Below are 14,939 nucleotides of genomic sequence, written 5' to 3' on the forward strand. Positions count from 1 at the left end.
TTCCTGAGATATTTATGAGATGTGAATGGCTCAGAGCTCTACAGGAGACTGGTCAACTTGCTGTAATTGAAAGCGTGTGTCAGTTGCGGTTGGACTCGTAGGATTTGCAGGGCGATTTTCCCATGAATCTTGAAATTGGATGAGCGACTCAGTAGTCTGATAGCTGGCTCCAGCTTTCAAGTAAAGGTAGCTGCACAGATAACTGCGTAGAAAATCTAAAGTCAGGGTCGATGCCAGGTGTGAAGGGGACATGAGGGTCAGCAGCACTTTCAGGTTGATGCCACAGGAGGTCATGTTTCCCTGGAGCTCTAGACAGTGAAAGCAGGCATAAGTGCTGCCTTGCACATGTGCAAAGATCACTGTTCCTACACAGTTGGTTGGAATCCTGTAGAGGTTCCATAAGACTCCTGCTCTCTTTGTGCCAAGGAATCCTCTGATGGTTGATAAACAGGAGGAGATGTATTCCCTGTGTTGCCATTCTCTGGGAATGAGGTGGCCTGGAGTGTGTCTCTCCATGGCACAAGGTTGAAATCAAACTCCGGAAATGCCTAGTTGAATTTGGGGCCCAATTCTTGGTGAAAGCACTCTTCCGAGTGTCCCACAGCTCCTTTGAAGATCCCCAGTTTTGGGAACCCGTCGATGTCATTTCCTGGAAGTGCTCGTGCACGGATCCGTGCCTGTGGACACAGATTTGGCTTCCTTGTAGACATTAGCCGGGGCTGATCAAATGAAAAGCCTGTTCTTGGCTGGGACTGCCTGAGTATTTTTCTCCATTCGGAGCCCTCTACGCCTTGTCTTGATCTGTCATGTGTCTGCCTTTCTGTCAAGTGTCAGCAGTCTCACTAACAGGCGAGAAGTGTGTGTCTTGATTTTGTCCCTACTTTGGGCTATATGTGGAAAAAGCATAGCTGTTAGGCAATGAATGTCTCTCGTCTGATGTCTGACTTACTTCTTTGCCCTTCCTCAAAGGATTGCAAGGTCGAAGCCTGTTTTCCTGCTTTCATGAGGGTCAAGCTACTCCCCGGGACACCGGAAGAGGATGTGCGAACCTTCTCATCCTGCGTGATTGCGGGCTGGATGGACGATATCAGTGGTGAGGACCTTGAGGACTCAGGTGATTTTTCCCGGGGTTTGAGATGTCTCGGGTCAATGAAGACACCTCAACTTGTCTCGAAGAGAGATGATGACATAAAAATCATGCACAATAGGATCACGCTGAGGCCCAGAGAGAAACTCCTTTTCCCCAACGTTAATGATCTCCTTTAGAGTGGACCCCCGTTTTGATCCCTTTTTCCATCACCAAGTCATCAGAAACTCCTCCCTGACCGAATTTTCTCATGCTGATTCCTTGGCTCTTTTCCTCTTTGTCTGTGATTTAGAAAGACCTGCTTTCAAGAGGTTCACCACCGGAAGAACTCAAGGTGAGTAAATGACGGCGGTTTTCCCTTGTCCCTGGGGATACTTACTCAAGTGAATATGGAGCCCAAGAAGCAGTCGGGTTTTGTGGAAAGGCCGAGACGTGTGCCCTGCTTTGAGCTTGACCTGACCGATTGACCAAGTGGCGGTGATATGCACGGGTGGATAGTTAGGAAGCACAGGAACCTAGAAGAATTTCCACTTGAGTAATTTTTGATAGTCCGGTTCCCAGTCGGGTATGTCTACGGAATTTTTGAGAATATTTTCAACTCTCAACTATTTACGCGATGGGAGTGTCTAGCAGCTCTACTGGAGAAACCAGAGAGACTTGCCCTAGTTGAAAGCCTGTGTCAGTTGCGACTGGACTCTTAGAATCTCCAGGGCATCTTTCCCAGACATCTTGGTATTGGGTGAAGAATTGAGTAGCCTGACACCTCGCTGTAGCATTCAAGAAAAGGCAGCAGCACCAATATTTGAGTCAAAAAGCTAATGTCAGGTTCAATACCATTCGGTAAGTGGGTCGCGAGCGTCATGACTCGTTTCAGGTTCATGCCACAGGAGGTCAGGATCTGCTGAGAGTCTAATCAGGAAATGCAGGCATAACTGCTGCCTTCCACATGTGGAAAGATCGTTTTCTTGACAGATCTTTGGAATCTTGTAGAGATTCCATAGAACTCCTTTTCCGTGTGCCCCACGGGATCCTCTGATGCTTGATATACAGGAGGAGATGTGTTCCCTCTCTGGGGATTATTGGGGCCTGAGGTAGATTCGATTGCGTCTCTCCATGGCTCAGTGGTGAAATGAAGGCGTTGAAGGACTGTGGCAATTTTAACAAGTGTTGGCAGAATTCTTGGAAAGCTATTCTTTTCCAAATGTCCTCCAGCTGATTTGAAGATCCCCCGGTACTGGGGACTCTTGGGTGCCATTTCCCCGGAGTCCGCACACGCTGGACAGTGCCCGTGGACGCATATCTGGCTGCCTTCAACACCTCAGTCAGGCTTAATCAATTGCAAAGTCTCCTTTTGCCTGGGTCCTCCTGAAAATTTGTGCTGCATCCAGAGACCTCTATGCCTTGTTCTGAATATTGCATGATTCTCTCCTTCTGTCATGGGTCGGCAGACTCCCCAGTGGGTTGCAAATGGCTGCCTTGATTTTGTCCATGTGTTCGCGAATGTCTGGCTGAAAGCATAGCCTTAGGGAAATGAGTTTCTCTTCTGGGATCTCTGTCTTACTGATTTCCCCTTTTCAAAGGGTTAGTGAGGTCGATGTCTCTTTTCCCGCTTTCATGGGGGTCAAGCCAACTGCCCGGGAAACGGGAAGACGATGTGTGAACCCTCTCATCCACTGTCCTTCCTGCGTGGAAGGAAGACATTTGTGGTAAGCATCTTCAGGTCTCAGGGGATTTTTCCTGGGGAGTGATATGGCTGGGGTCGATGATGACATAATCTGTCTGGAAGGGAGATGATGACCTAAAAATCATGCTCAGAGAGGTTATGCTGAGGCCCTGTGGGAAAGTCCTTTGGCCCAGCCTTCCAGATCTTCTTTAGAGCGGACTCCCATTTTGATTTCTTTCACCTGCACCAAGTAATCCAAAAGACCTGGGTGGCCGATTTTGGTCAGGCTGATTCCTTGGCTCTTTTCCTCCTTTTGTGTCCTTTAGCACAACCTGCCTCCGAGGAGTTCACCGTTGCGAGGACAAAAGGTGAGGGATTTCCCGTGATTTGCCCTGTCCCCATCTGACACTTAGGCAAGTGAGGATACACCGCAAAAGGCAGTAGGTTTTGCTGGCAATGCTCAGGCATGCCCCCTGGTGTGTGCTTGACCTTGCCTGGTTGACTAAGTGGCGGTGATGTGCGTGGGTGGATACTTCGGAATCAGAGAATCCTGAAAAATGTGCGCTGGGGTCATCTTCGATAGCCTGGGTCCGAGTCCGATACGGCCTACTGAATGGGAGAAACGGCCAACTAGAAAAATGGGTTTTCCTGAGATATTTATGAGATGTGAATGGCTCAGAGCTCTCCAGGAGACTGGTCAACTTGCTGTAATTGAAAGCGTGTGTCAGTTGCGGTTGGACTCGTAGGATTTGCAGGGCGCTTTTCCCATGAATCTTGAAATTGGATGAGCGACTCAGTAGTCTGATAGCTGGCTCCAGCTTTCAAGCAAAGGTAGCTGCACAGATAACTGCGTAGAAAATCTAAAGTCAGTGTCGATGCCAGGTGTGAAGGGGACATGAGGGTCAGCAGCACTTTCAGGTTGATGCCACAGGAGGTCATGTTTCCCTGGAGCTCTAGACAGTGAAAGCAGGCGTAAGTGTTGCCTTGCACATGTGCAAAGATCACTGTTCCTACAGAGTTCGTTGGAATCCTGTAGAGGTTCCATAAGATTCCTGCTCTCTTTGTGCCAAGGAATCCTCTGATGGTTGATAAACAGGAGGAGATGTGTTCCCTGTGTTGTCATTCTCTGGGAATGAGGTGGCCTGGAGTGTGTCTCTCCATGGCACAAGGTTGAAATCAAACTCCAGAAATGCCTAGTTGAATTTGGGGCCCAATTCTTGGTGAAAGCACTCTTCCGAGTGTCCCACAGCTCCTTTGAAGATCCCCAGTTTTGGGAACCCGTGGATATCATTTCCTGGAAGTGCTCGTGCACGGATCCGTGCCTGTGGACACAGATTTGGCTTCCTTGTAGACATTAGCCGGGGCTGATCAAATGAAAAGCCTGTTCTTGGCTGAGACTGCCTGAGTATTTTTCTCCATTCGGAGCCCTCTACGCCTTGTCTTGATCTGGCATGTGTCTGCCTTTCTGTCAAGGGTCAGCAGTCTCACTAACGGGCCACAAGTGTGTGTCTTGATTTTGTCCCTACTTTGGGCTATATGTGGAAAAAGCATAGCTGTTAGGCAATGAATGTCTCTCGTCTGATGTCTGACTTACTTCTTTGCCCTTCCTCAAAGGATTGCAAGGTCGAAGCCTGTTTTCCTGCTTTCATGAGGGTCAAGCTACTCCCCGGGACACCGGAAGAGGATGTGCGAACCTTCTCATCCTGCGTGATTGCGGGCTGGATGGACGATATCAGTGGTGAGGACCTTGAGGACTCAGGTGATTTTTCCCGGGGTTTGAGATGTCTCGGGTCAATGAAGACACCTCAACTTGTCTCGAAGAGAGATGATGACATAAAAATCATACACAATAGGATCACGCTGAGGCCCAGAGAGAAACTCCTTTTCCCCAACGTTAATGATCTCCTTTAGAGTGGGCCCCCGTTTTGATCCCTTTTTCCATCACCAAGTCATCAGAAACTCCTCCCTGACCGAATTTTCTCATGCTGATTCCTTGGCTCTTTTCCTCTTTGTCTGTGATTTAGAAAGACCTGGTTTCAAGTGGTTCACCACCGGAAGAACTCAAGGTGAGTAAATGACGGCGGTTTTCCCTTGTCCCTGGGGATACTTACACAAGTGAATATGGAGCCCAAGAAGCAGTCGGGTTTTGTGGAAAGGCCGAGACGTGTGCCCTGCTTTGAGCTTGACCTGACCGATTGACCAAGTGGCGGTGATATGCACGGGTGGATAGTTAGGAAGCACAGGAACCTAGAAGAATTTCCACTTGAGTAATTTTTGATAGTCCGGTTCCCAGTCGGGTATGTCTACGGAATTTTTGAGAATATTTTCAACTCTCAACTATTTACGCGATGGGAGTGTCTAGCAGCTCTACTGGAGAAACCAGAGAGACTTGCCCTAGTTGAAAGCCTGTGTCAGTTGCGACTGGACTCTTAGGATCTCCAGGGCATCTTTCCCAGACATCTTGGTATTGGGTGAAGAATTGAGTAGCCTGACACCTCGCTGTAGCATTCAAGAAAAGGCACCAGCACCAATATTTGAGTCAAAAAGCTAATGTCAGGTTCAATACCATTCGGTAAGTGGGTCGCGAGCGTCATGACTCGTTTCAGGTTCATGCCACAGGAGGTCAGGATCTGCTGAGAGTCTAATCAGGAAATGCAGGCATAACTGCTGCCTTCCACATGTGGAAAGATCGTTTTCTTGACAGATCTTTGGAATCTTGTAGAGATTCCATAGAACTCCTTTTCCGTGTGCCCCACGGGATCCTCTGATGCTTGATATACAGGAGGAGATGTGTTCCCTCTCTGGGGATTATTGGGGCCTGAGGTAGATTCGATTGCGTCTCTCCATGGCTCAGTGGTGAAATGAAGGCGTTGAAGGACTGTGGCAATTTTAACAAGTGTTGGCAGAATTCTTGGAAAGCTATTCTTTTCCAAATGTCCTCCAGCTGATTTGAAGATCCCCCGGTACTGGGGACTCTTGGGTGCCATTTCCCCGGAGTCCGCACACGCTGGACAGTGCCCGTGGACGCATAGTTGGCTGCCTTCAACACATCAGTCAGGCTTAATCAATTGCAAAGTCTCCTTTTGCCTGGGTCCTCCTGAAAATTTGTGCTGCATCCAGAGACCTCTATGCCTTGTTCTGAATATTGCATGATTCTCTCCTTCTGTCATGGGTCGGCAGACTCCCCAGTGGGTTGCAAATGGCTGCCTTGATTTTGTCCATGTGTTCGCGAATGTCTGGCTGAAAGCATAGCCTTAGGGAAGTGAGTTTCTCTTCTGGGGTCTCTGTCTTACTGATTTCCCCTTTTCAAAGGGTTAGTGAGGTCGATGTCTCTTGTCCCGCTTTCATGGGGCTCAAGCCACCTGCCCGGGAAAGGGGAAGACGATGTGTGAACCCTCTCATCCACTGTCCTTCCTGCGTGGAAGGAAGACATTTGTGGTAAGCATCTTCAGGTCTCAGGGGATTTTTCCTGGGGAGTGATATGGCTCGGGTCGATGATGACATAATCTGTCTGGAAGGGAGATGATGACCTAAAAATCATGCTCAGAGAGGTTATGCTGAGGCCCTGTGGGAAAGTCCTTTGGCCCAGCCTTCCAGATCTTCTTTAGAGCGGACTCCCATTTTGATTTCTTTCACCTGCACCAAGTAATCCAAAAGACCTGGGTGGCCGATTTTGGTCAGGCTGATTCCTTGGCTCTTTTCCTCCTTTTGTGTCCTTTAGCACAACCTGCCTCCGAGGAGTTCACCGTTGCGAGGACAAAAGGTGAGGGATTTCCCGTGATTTGCCCTGTCCCCATCTGACACTTAGGCAAGTGAGGATACACCGCAAAAGGCAGTAGGTTTTGCTGGCAATGCTCAGGCACGCCCCCTTGTGTGTGCTTGACCTTGCCTGGTTGACTAAGTGGCGGTGATGTGCGTGGGTGGATACTTAGGAATCAGAGAATCCTGAAAAATGTGCGCTGGGGTCATCTTCGATAGCCTGGGTCCGAGTCCGATACGGCCTACTGAAATGGGAGAAACGGCCAACTAGACAAATGGGTTTTCCTGAGATACTTATGAGATGTGAATGGCTCAGAGCTCTCCAGGAGACTGGTCAACTTGCTGTAATTGAAAGCGTGTGTCAGTTGCGGTTGGACTCGTAGGATTTGCAGGGCGCTTTTCCCATGAATCTTGAAATTGGATGAGCGACTCAGTAGTCTGATAGCTGGCTCCAGCTTTGAAGTAAAGGTAGCTGCACAGATACCTGCGTAGAAAATCTAAAGTCAGGGTCGATGCCAGGTGTGAAGGGGACATGAGGGTCAGCAGCACTTTCAGGTTGATGCCACAGGAGGTCATGTTTCCCTGGAGCTCTAGACAGTGAAAGCAGGCGTAAGTGCTGCCTTGCACATGTGCAAAGATCACTGTTCCTACAGAGTTCGTTGGAATCCTGTAGAGGTTCCATTAGACTCCGGCTCTCTTTGTGCCAAGGAATCCTCTGATGGTTGATAAACAGGACGAGATGTGTTCCCTGTGTTGCCATTCTTTGGGAATGAGGTGGCCTGGAGTGTGTCTCTCCATGGCACAAGGTTGAAATCAAACTCCGGAAATGCCTAGTTGAATTTGGGGCCCAATTCTTGGTGAAAGCACTCTTCCGAGTGTCCCACAGCTCCTTTGAAGATCCCCAGTTTTGGGAACCCGTGGATGTCATTTCCTGGAAGTGCTCGTGCACGGATCCGTGCCTGTGGACACAGATTTGGCTTCCTTGTAGACATTAGCCGGGACTGATCAAATGAAAAGCCTCTTCTTGGCTGAGACTGCCTGAGTATTTTTCTCCATTCGGAGCCCTCTACGCCTTGTCTTGATCTGGCACGTGTCTGCCTTTCTGTCAAGGGTCAGCAGTCTCACTAACAGGCGAGAAGTTTGTGTCTTGATTTTGCTCCTACTTTGGGGTATATGTGGAAAAAGCATAGCTGTTAGGCAATGAATGTCTCTCGTCTGATGTCTGACTTACTTCTTTGCCCTTCCTCAAAGGATTGCAAGGTCGAAGCCTGTTTTCCTGCTTTCATGAGGGTCAAGCTACTCCCCGGGACACCGGAAGAGGATGTGCGAACCTTCTCATCCTGCGTGATTGCGGGCTGGATGGACGATATCAGTGGTGAGGACCTTGAGGACTCAGGTGATTTTTCCCGGGGTTTGAGATGTCTCGGGTCAATGAAGACACCTCAACTTGTCTCGAAGAGAGATGATGACATAAAAATCATGCACAATAGGATCACGCTGAGGCCCAGAGAGAAACTCCTTTTCCCTAACGTTAATGATCTCCTTTAGAGTGGACCCCCGTTTTGATTCCTTTTTCCATCACCAAGTCATCAGAAACTCCTCCCTGACCGAATTTTCTCATGCTGATTCCTTGGCTCTTTTCCTCTTTGTCTGTGATTTAGAAAGACCTGCTTTCAAGAGGTTCACCACCGGAAGAACTCAAGGTGAGTAAATGACGGCGGTTTTCCCTTGTCCCTGGGGATACTTACACAAGTGAATATGGAGCCCAAGAGGCAGTAGGGTTTTGTGGAAAGGCCGAGACGTGTGCCCTGCTTTGAGCTTGACCTGACCGATTGACCAAGTGGCGGTGATATGCACGGGTGGATAGTTAGGAAGCACAGGAACCTAGAAGAATTTCCACTTGAGTAATTTTTGATAGTCCGGTTCCCAGTCGGGTATGTCTACGGAATTTTTGAGAATATTTTCAACTCTCAACTATTTACACGATGGGAGTGTCTAGCAGCTCTACTGGAGAAACCAGAGAGACTTGCCCTAGTTGAAAGCCTGTGTCAGTTGCGACTGGACTCTTAGGATCTCCAGGGCATCTTTCCCAGACATCTTGGTATTGGGTGAAGAATTGAGGAGCCCGACACCTCGCTGTAGCATTCAAGAAAAGGCAGCAGCACCAATATTTGAGTCACAAAGCTAATGTCAGGTTCAATACCATTCGGTAAGTGGGTCGCGAGCGTCATGACTCGTTTCAGGTTCATGCCACAGGAGGTCAGGATCTGCTGAGAGTCTAATCAGGAAATGCAGGCATAACTGCTGCCTTCCACATGTGGAAAGATCGTTTTCTTGACAGATCTTTGGAATCTTGTAGAGATTCCATAGAACTCCTTTTCCGTGTGCCCCACGGGATCCTCTGATGCTTGATATACAGGAGGAGATGTGTTCCCTCTCTGGGGATTATTGGGGCCTGAGGTAGATTCGATTGCGTCTCTCCATGGCTCAGTGGTGAAATGAAGGCGTTGAAGGACTGTGGCAATTTTAACAAGTGTTGGCAGAATTCTTGGAAAGCTATTCTTTTCCAAATGTCCTCCAGCTGATTTGAAGATCCCCCGGTACTGGGGACTCTTGGGTGCCATTTCCCCGGAGTCCGCACACGCTGGACAGTGCCCGTGGACGCATATCTGGCTGCCTTCAACACCTCAGTCAGGCTTAATCAATTGCAAAGTCTCCTTTTGCCTGGGTCCTCCTGAAAATTTGTGCTGCATCCAGAGACCTCTATGCCTTGTTCTGAATATTGCATGATTCTCTCCTTCTGTCATGGGTCGGCAGACTCCCCAGTGGGTTGCAAATGGCTGCCTTGATTTTGTCCATGTGTTCGCGAATGTCTGGCTGAAAGCATAGCCTTAGGGAAATGAGTTTCTCTTCTGGGATCTCTGTCTTACTGATTTCCCCTTTTCAAAGGGTTAGTGAGGTCGATGTCTCTTGTCCCGCTTTCATGGCGGTCAAACCAACTGCCCGGGAAACGGGAAGACGATGTGTGAACCCTCTCATCCACTGTCCTTCCTGCGTGGAAGGAAGACATTTGTGGTAAGCATCTTCAGGTCTCAGGGGATTTTTCCTGGGGAGTGATATGGCTGGGGTCGATGATGACATAATCTGTCTGGAAGGGAGATGATGACCTAAAAATCATGCTCAGAGAGGTCATGCTGAGGCCCTGTGGGAAAGTCCTTTGGCCCAGCCTTCCAGATCTTCTTTAGAGCGGACTCCCATTTTGATTTCTTTCACCTGCACCAAGTAATCCAAAAGACCTGGGTGGCCGATTTTGGTCAGGCTGATTCCTTGGCTCTTTTCCTCCTTTTGTGTCCTTTAGCACAACCTGCCTCCGAGGAGTTCACCGTTGCGAGGACAAAAGGTGAGGGATTTCCCGTGATTTGCCCTGTCCCCATCTGACACTTAGGCAAGTGAGGATACACCGCAAAAGGCAGTAGGTTTTGCTGGCAATGCTCAGGCATGCCCCCTGGTGTGTGCTTGACCTTGCCTGGTTGACTAAGTGGCGGTGATGTGCGTGGGTGGATACTTAGGAATCAGAGAATCCTGAAAAATGTGCGCTGGGGTCATCTTCGATAGCCTGGGTCCGAGTCCGATACGGCCTACTGAATGGGAGAAACGGCCAACTAGAAAAATGGGTTTTCCTGAGATATTTATGAGATGTGAACGGCTCAGAGCTCTACAGGAGTCCGGTCAACTTGCTGTAATTGAAAGCGTGTGTCAGTTGCGGTTGGACTCGTAGGATTTGCAGGGCGCTTTTCCCATGAATCTTGAAATTGGATGAGCGACTCAGTAGTCTGATAGCTGGCTCCAGCTTTCAAGCAAAGGTAGCTGCACAGATAACTGCGTAGAAAATCTAAAGTCAGTGTCGATGCCAGGTGTGAAGGGGACATGAGGGTCAGCAGCACTTTCAGGTTGATGCCACAGGAGGTCATGTTTCCCTGGAGCTCTAGACAGTGAAAGCAGGCGTAAGTGCTGCCTTGCACATGTGCAAAGATCACTGTTCCTACAGAGTTCGTTGGAATCCTGTAGAGGTTCCATAAGATTCCTGCTCTCTTTGTGCCAAGGAATCCTCTGATGGTTGATAAACAGGAGGAGATGTGTTCCCTGTGTTGTCATTCTCTGGGAATGAGGTGGCCTGGAGTGTGTCTCTCCATGGCACAAGGTTGAAATCAAACTCCGGAAATGCCTAGTTGAATTTGGGGCCCAATTCTTGGTGAAAGCACTCTTCCGAGTGTCCCACAGCTCCTTTGAAGATCCCCAGTTTTGGGAACCCGTGGATGTCATTTCCTGGAAGTGCTCGTGCACGGATCCGTGCCTGTGGACACAGATTTGGCTTCCTTGTAGACATTAGCCGGGGCTGATCAAACGAAAAGCCTGTTCTTGGCTGGGACTGCCTGAGTATTTTTCTCCATTCGGAGCCCTCTACGCCTTGTCTTGATCTGGCACGTGTCTGCCTTTCTGTCAAGGGTCAGCAGTCTCACTAACGGGCCACAAGTGTGTGTCTTGATTTTGTCCCTACTTTGGGCTATATGTGGAAAAAGCATAGCTGTTAGGCAATGAATGTCTCTCGTCTGATGTCTGACTTACTTCTTTGCCCTTCCTCAAAGGATTGCAAGGTCGAAGCCTGTTTTCCTGCTTTCATGAGGGTCAAGCTACTCCCCGGGACACCGGAAGAGGATGTGCGAACCTTCTCATCCTGCGTGATTGCGGGCTGGATGGACGATATCAGTGGTGAGGACCTTGAGGACTCAGGTGATTTTTCCCGGGGTTTGAGATGTCTCGGGTCAATGAAGACACCTCAGCTTGTCTCGAAGAGAGATGATGACATAAAAATCATGCACAATAGGATCCCACTGAGGCCCAGAGAGAAACTCCTTTTCCCCAACGTTAATGATCTCCTTTAGAGTGGACCCCCGTTTTGATCCCTTTTTCCATCACCAAGTCATCAGAAACTCCTCCCTGACCGATTTTTGTCATGCTGATTCCTTGGCTCTTTTCCTCTTTGTCGGTGATTTAGAAAGACCTGGTTTCAAGAGGTTGACCACCGGAAGAACTCAAGCTGAGTGAATGACGGCGGTTTTCCCTTGTCCCTGGGGATACTTAGACAAGTGAATATGGAGCCCAAGAGGCAGTCGGGTTTTGTGGAAAGGCCGAGACGTGTGCCCTGCTTTGAGCTTGACCTGACCGATTGACCAAGTGGCGGTGATATGCACGGGTGGATAGTTAGGAAGCACAGGAACCTAGAAGAATTTCCACTTGAGTAATTTTTGATAGTCCGGTTCCCAGTCGGGTATGTCTACGGAATTTTTGAGAATATTTTCAACTCTCAACTATTTACGCGATGGGAGTGTCTAGCAGCTCTACTGGAGAAACCAGAGAGACTTGCCCTAGTTGAAAGCCTGTGTCAGTTGCGACTGGACTCTTAGGATCTCTAGGGCATCTTTCCCAGACATCTTGGTATTGGGTGAAGAACTCAGTAGCCCGACACCTCGCCGTAGCATTCAAGAAAAGGCAGCAGCACCAATATTTGAGTCAAAAAGCTAATGTCAGGTTCAATACCATTCGGTAAGTGGGTCGCGAGCGTCATGACTCGTTTCGGGTTCATGCCACAGGAGGTCAGGATCTGCTGAGAGTCTAATCAGGCAATGCAGGCATAACTGCTGCCTTCCACATGTGCAAAGATCATTTTCTTGACAGATCTTTGGAATCTTGTAGAGATTCCGTAGAACTCCTTTTCCGTGTGCCCCACGGGATCCTCTGATGCTTGATATACGGGAGGAGATGTGTTCCCTCTCTGGGGATTATTGGGGCCTGAGGTAGATTCGATTGCGTCTCTCCATGGCCCGGTGGTGAAATGAAAGCGTTGAAGGACTGTGGCAATTTTAACAATGTTGGCAGAATTCTTGGAAAGCTATTCTTTTCCAAATGTCCTCCAGCTGATTTGAAGATCCCCCGGTACTGGGGACTCTTGGGTGCCATTTCCCCGGAGTCCGCACACGTTGGACAGTGCCCGTGGACGCATATCTGGCTGCCTTCAACACCTCAGTCAGGCTTAATCAATTGCAAAGTCTCCTTTTGCCTGGGTCCTCCTGAAAATTTGTGCTGCATCCAGAGACCTCTATGCCTTGTTCTGAATATTGCATGATTCTCTCCTTCTGTCATGGGTCGGCAGACTCCCCAGTGGGTTGCAAATGGCTGCCTTGATTTTGTCCATGTGTTCGCGAATGTCTGGCTGAAAGCATAGCCTTAGGGAAATGAGTTTCTCTTCTGGGATCTCTGTCTTACTGATTTCCCCTTTTCAAAGGGTTAGTGAGGTCGATGTCTCTTGTCCCGCTTTCATGGGGGTCAGACCAACTGCCCGGGAAACGGGAAGACGATGTGTGAACCCTCTCATCCACTGTCCTTCCTGCGTGGAAGGAAGACATTTGTGGTAAGCATCTTCAGGTCTCAGGGGATTTTTCCTGGGGAGTGATATGGCTGGGGTCGATGATGACATAATCTGTCTGGAAGGGAGATGATGACCTAAAAATCATGCTCAGAGAGGTTATGCTGAGGCCCTGTGGGAAAGTCCTTTGGCCCAGCCTTCCAGATCTTCTTTAGAGCGGACTCCCATTTTGATTTCTTTCACCTGCACCAAGTAATCCAAAAGACCTGGGTGGCCGATTTTGGTCAGGCTGATTCCTTGGCTCTTTTCCTCTTTTTGTGTCCTTTAGCACAACCTGCCTCCGAGGAGTTCACCGTTGCGAGGACAAAAGGTGAGGGATTTCCCGTGATTTGCCCTGGCCCCATCTGACACTTAGGCAAGTGAGGATACACCGCCAAAGGCCGTAGGTTTTGCTGGCAATGCTCAGGCATGTCCCCTGGTGTGTGCTTGACCTTGCCTGGTTGACTAAGTGGCGGTGATGTGCGTGGGTGGATACTTAGGAATCAGAGAATCCCGAAAAATGTGCGCTGGGGTCATCTTCGATAGCCTGGGTCCGAGTCCAGTACGGCCTACTGAATGGGAGAAACGGCCAACTAGACAAATGGGTTTTCCTGAGATACTTATGAGATGTGAATGGCTCAGAGCTCTCCAGGAGACTGGTCAACTTGCTGTAATTGAAAGCGTGTGTCAGTTGCGGTTGGACTCGTAGGATTTGCAGGGCGCTTTTCCCATGAATCTTGAAATTGGATGAGCGACTCAGTAGTGTGATAGCTGCTCCAGCTTTCAAGTAAAGGTAGCTGCACAGATAACTGCGTAGAAAAACTGAAGTCAGGCTCGATGCCAGGTGTGAAGGGGACATGAGGGTCAGCAGCACTTTCAGGTTGATGCCACAGGAGGTCATGTTTCCCTGGAGCTCTAGACAGGGAAAGCAGGCGTAAGTGCTGCCTTGCACATGTGCAAAGATCACTGTTCCTACAGAGTTCGTTGGAATCCTGTAGAGGTTCCATAAGACTCCTGCTCTCTTTGTGCCAAGGAATCCTCTGATGGTTGATAAACAGGAGGAGATGTGTTCCCTGTGTTGCCATTCTCTGGGAATGAGGTGGCCTGGAGTGTGTCTCTCCATGGCACAAGGTTGAAATCAAACTCTGGAAATGCCTAGTTGAATTTGGGGCCAAATTCTTGGTGAAAGCCCTCTTCCGAGTGTCCCACAGCTCCTTTGAAGATCCCCAGTTTTGGGAACCCGTGGATGTCATTTCCTGGAAGTGCTCGTGCACGGATCCGTGCCTGTGGACACAGATTTGGCTTCCTTGTAGACATTAGCCGGGGCTGATCAAACGAAAAGCCTGTTCTTGGCTGGGACTGCCTGAGTATTTTTCTCCATTCGGAGCCCTCTACGCCTTGTCTTGATCTGGCACGTGTCTGCCTTTCTGTCAAGGGTCAGCAGTCTCACTAACGGGCCAGAAGTGTGTGTCTTGATTTTGTCCCTACTTTGGGCTATATGTGGAAAAAGCATAGCTGTTAGGCAATGAATGTCTCTCGTCTGATGTCTGACTTACTTCTTTGCCCTTCCTCAAAGGATTGCAAGGTCGAAGCCTGTTTTCCTGCTTTCATGAGGGTCAAGCTACTCCCCGGGACACCGGAAGAGGATGTGCGAACCTTCTCATCCTGCGTGATTGCGGGCTGGATGGACGATATCAGTGGTGAGGACCTTGAGGACTCAGGTGATTTTTCCCGGGGTTTGAGATGTCTCGGGTCAATGAAGACACCTCAACTTGTCTCGAAGAGAGATGATGACATAAAAATCATGCACAATAGGATCCCGCTGAGGCCCAGAGAGAAACTCCTTTTCCCCAAAGTTAATGATCTCCTTTAGAGCGGACCCCCGTTTTGATCCCTTTTTCCATCACCAAGTCATCAGAAACTCCTCCCTGACCGATTTTTGTCATGCTGATTCCTTGGCTCTTTTC

At 49.1% G+C, this 14,939-nt stretch overlaps 9 non-coding genes across 9 annotated transcripts; all 9 read left to right on the forward strand.

Annotated features, from left to right (window-relative positions):
- Positions 1-1,143: 1,143 nt before the first annotated feature.
- On the forward strand, positions 1,144-1,224 carry LOC135230346 (small nucleolar RNA SNORD115). The gene has a single exon (XR_010320991.1). It is a non-coding gene; the product is annotated as a small nucleolar RNA SNORD115 (small nucleolar RNA).
- Positions 1,225-2,843: 1,619 nt separating this feature from the next.
- LOC135230336 (small nucleolar RNA SNORD115) lies at positions 2,844-2,921 on the forward strand. The gene has a single exon (XR_010320981.1). It is a non-coding gene; the product is annotated as a small nucleolar RNA SNORD115 (small nucleolar RNA).
- A 1,617-nt stretch (positions 2,922-4,538) lies between these two features.
- Positions 4,539-4,619, forward strand: LOC135230363 (small nucleolar RNA SNORD115). The gene has a single exon (XR_010321007.1). It is a non-coding gene; the product is annotated as a small nucleolar RNA SNORD115 (small nucleolar RNA).
- A 1,619-nt stretch (positions 4,620-6,238) lies between these two features.
- On the forward strand, positions 6,239-6,316 carry LOC135230337 (small nucleolar RNA SNORD115). Its single transcript, XR_010320982.1, has one exon. It is a non-coding gene; the product is annotated as a small nucleolar RNA SNORD115 (small nucleolar RNA).
- A 1,618-nt stretch (positions 6,317-7,934) lies between these two features.
- On the forward strand, positions 7,935-8,015 carry LOC111747973 (small nucleolar RNA SNORD115). The gene has a single exon (XR_002783917.2). It is a non-coding gene; the product is annotated as a small nucleolar RNA SNORD115 (small nucleolar RNA).
- A 1,619-nt stretch (positions 8,016-9,634) lies between these two features.
- Positions 9,635-9,712, forward strand: LOC135230343 (small nucleolar RNA SNORD115). Its single transcript, XR_010320988.1, has one exon. It is a non-coding gene; the product is annotated as a small nucleolar RNA SNORD115 (small nucleolar RNA).
- Positions 9,713-11,329: 1,617 nt separating this feature from the next.
- Positions 11,330-11,410, forward strand: LOC135230377 (small nucleolar RNA SNORD115). The gene has a single exon (XR_010321022.1). It is a non-coding gene; the product is annotated as a small nucleolar RNA SNORD115 (small nucleolar RNA).
- A 1,618-nt stretch (positions 11,411-13,028) lies between these two features.
- LOC135230338 (small nucleolar RNA SNORD115) lies at positions 13,029-13,106 on the forward strand. The gene has a single exon (XR_010320983.1). It is a non-coding gene; the product is annotated as a small nucleolar RNA SNORD115 (small nucleolar RNA).
- A 1,616-nt stretch (positions 13,107-14,722) lies between these two features.
- On the forward strand, positions 14,723-14,803 carry LOC111747968 (small nucleolar RNA SNORD115). Its single transcript, XR_002783912.2, has one exon. It is a non-coding gene; the product is annotated as a small nucleolar RNA SNORD115 (small nucleolar RNA).
- The last annotated feature ends 136 nt before the right edge of the window (positions 14,804-14,939 follow it).

Source organism: Loxodonta africana, unplaced genomic scaffold (genome assembly GCF_030014295.1).
Source record: "Loxodonta africana isolate mLoxAfr1 unplaced genomic scaffold, mLoxAfr1.hap2 scaffold_99, whole genome shotgun sequence".
Lineage (NCBI taxonomy): Eukaryota > Metazoa > Chordata > Mammalia > Proboscidea > Elephantidae > Loxodonta > Loxodonta africana.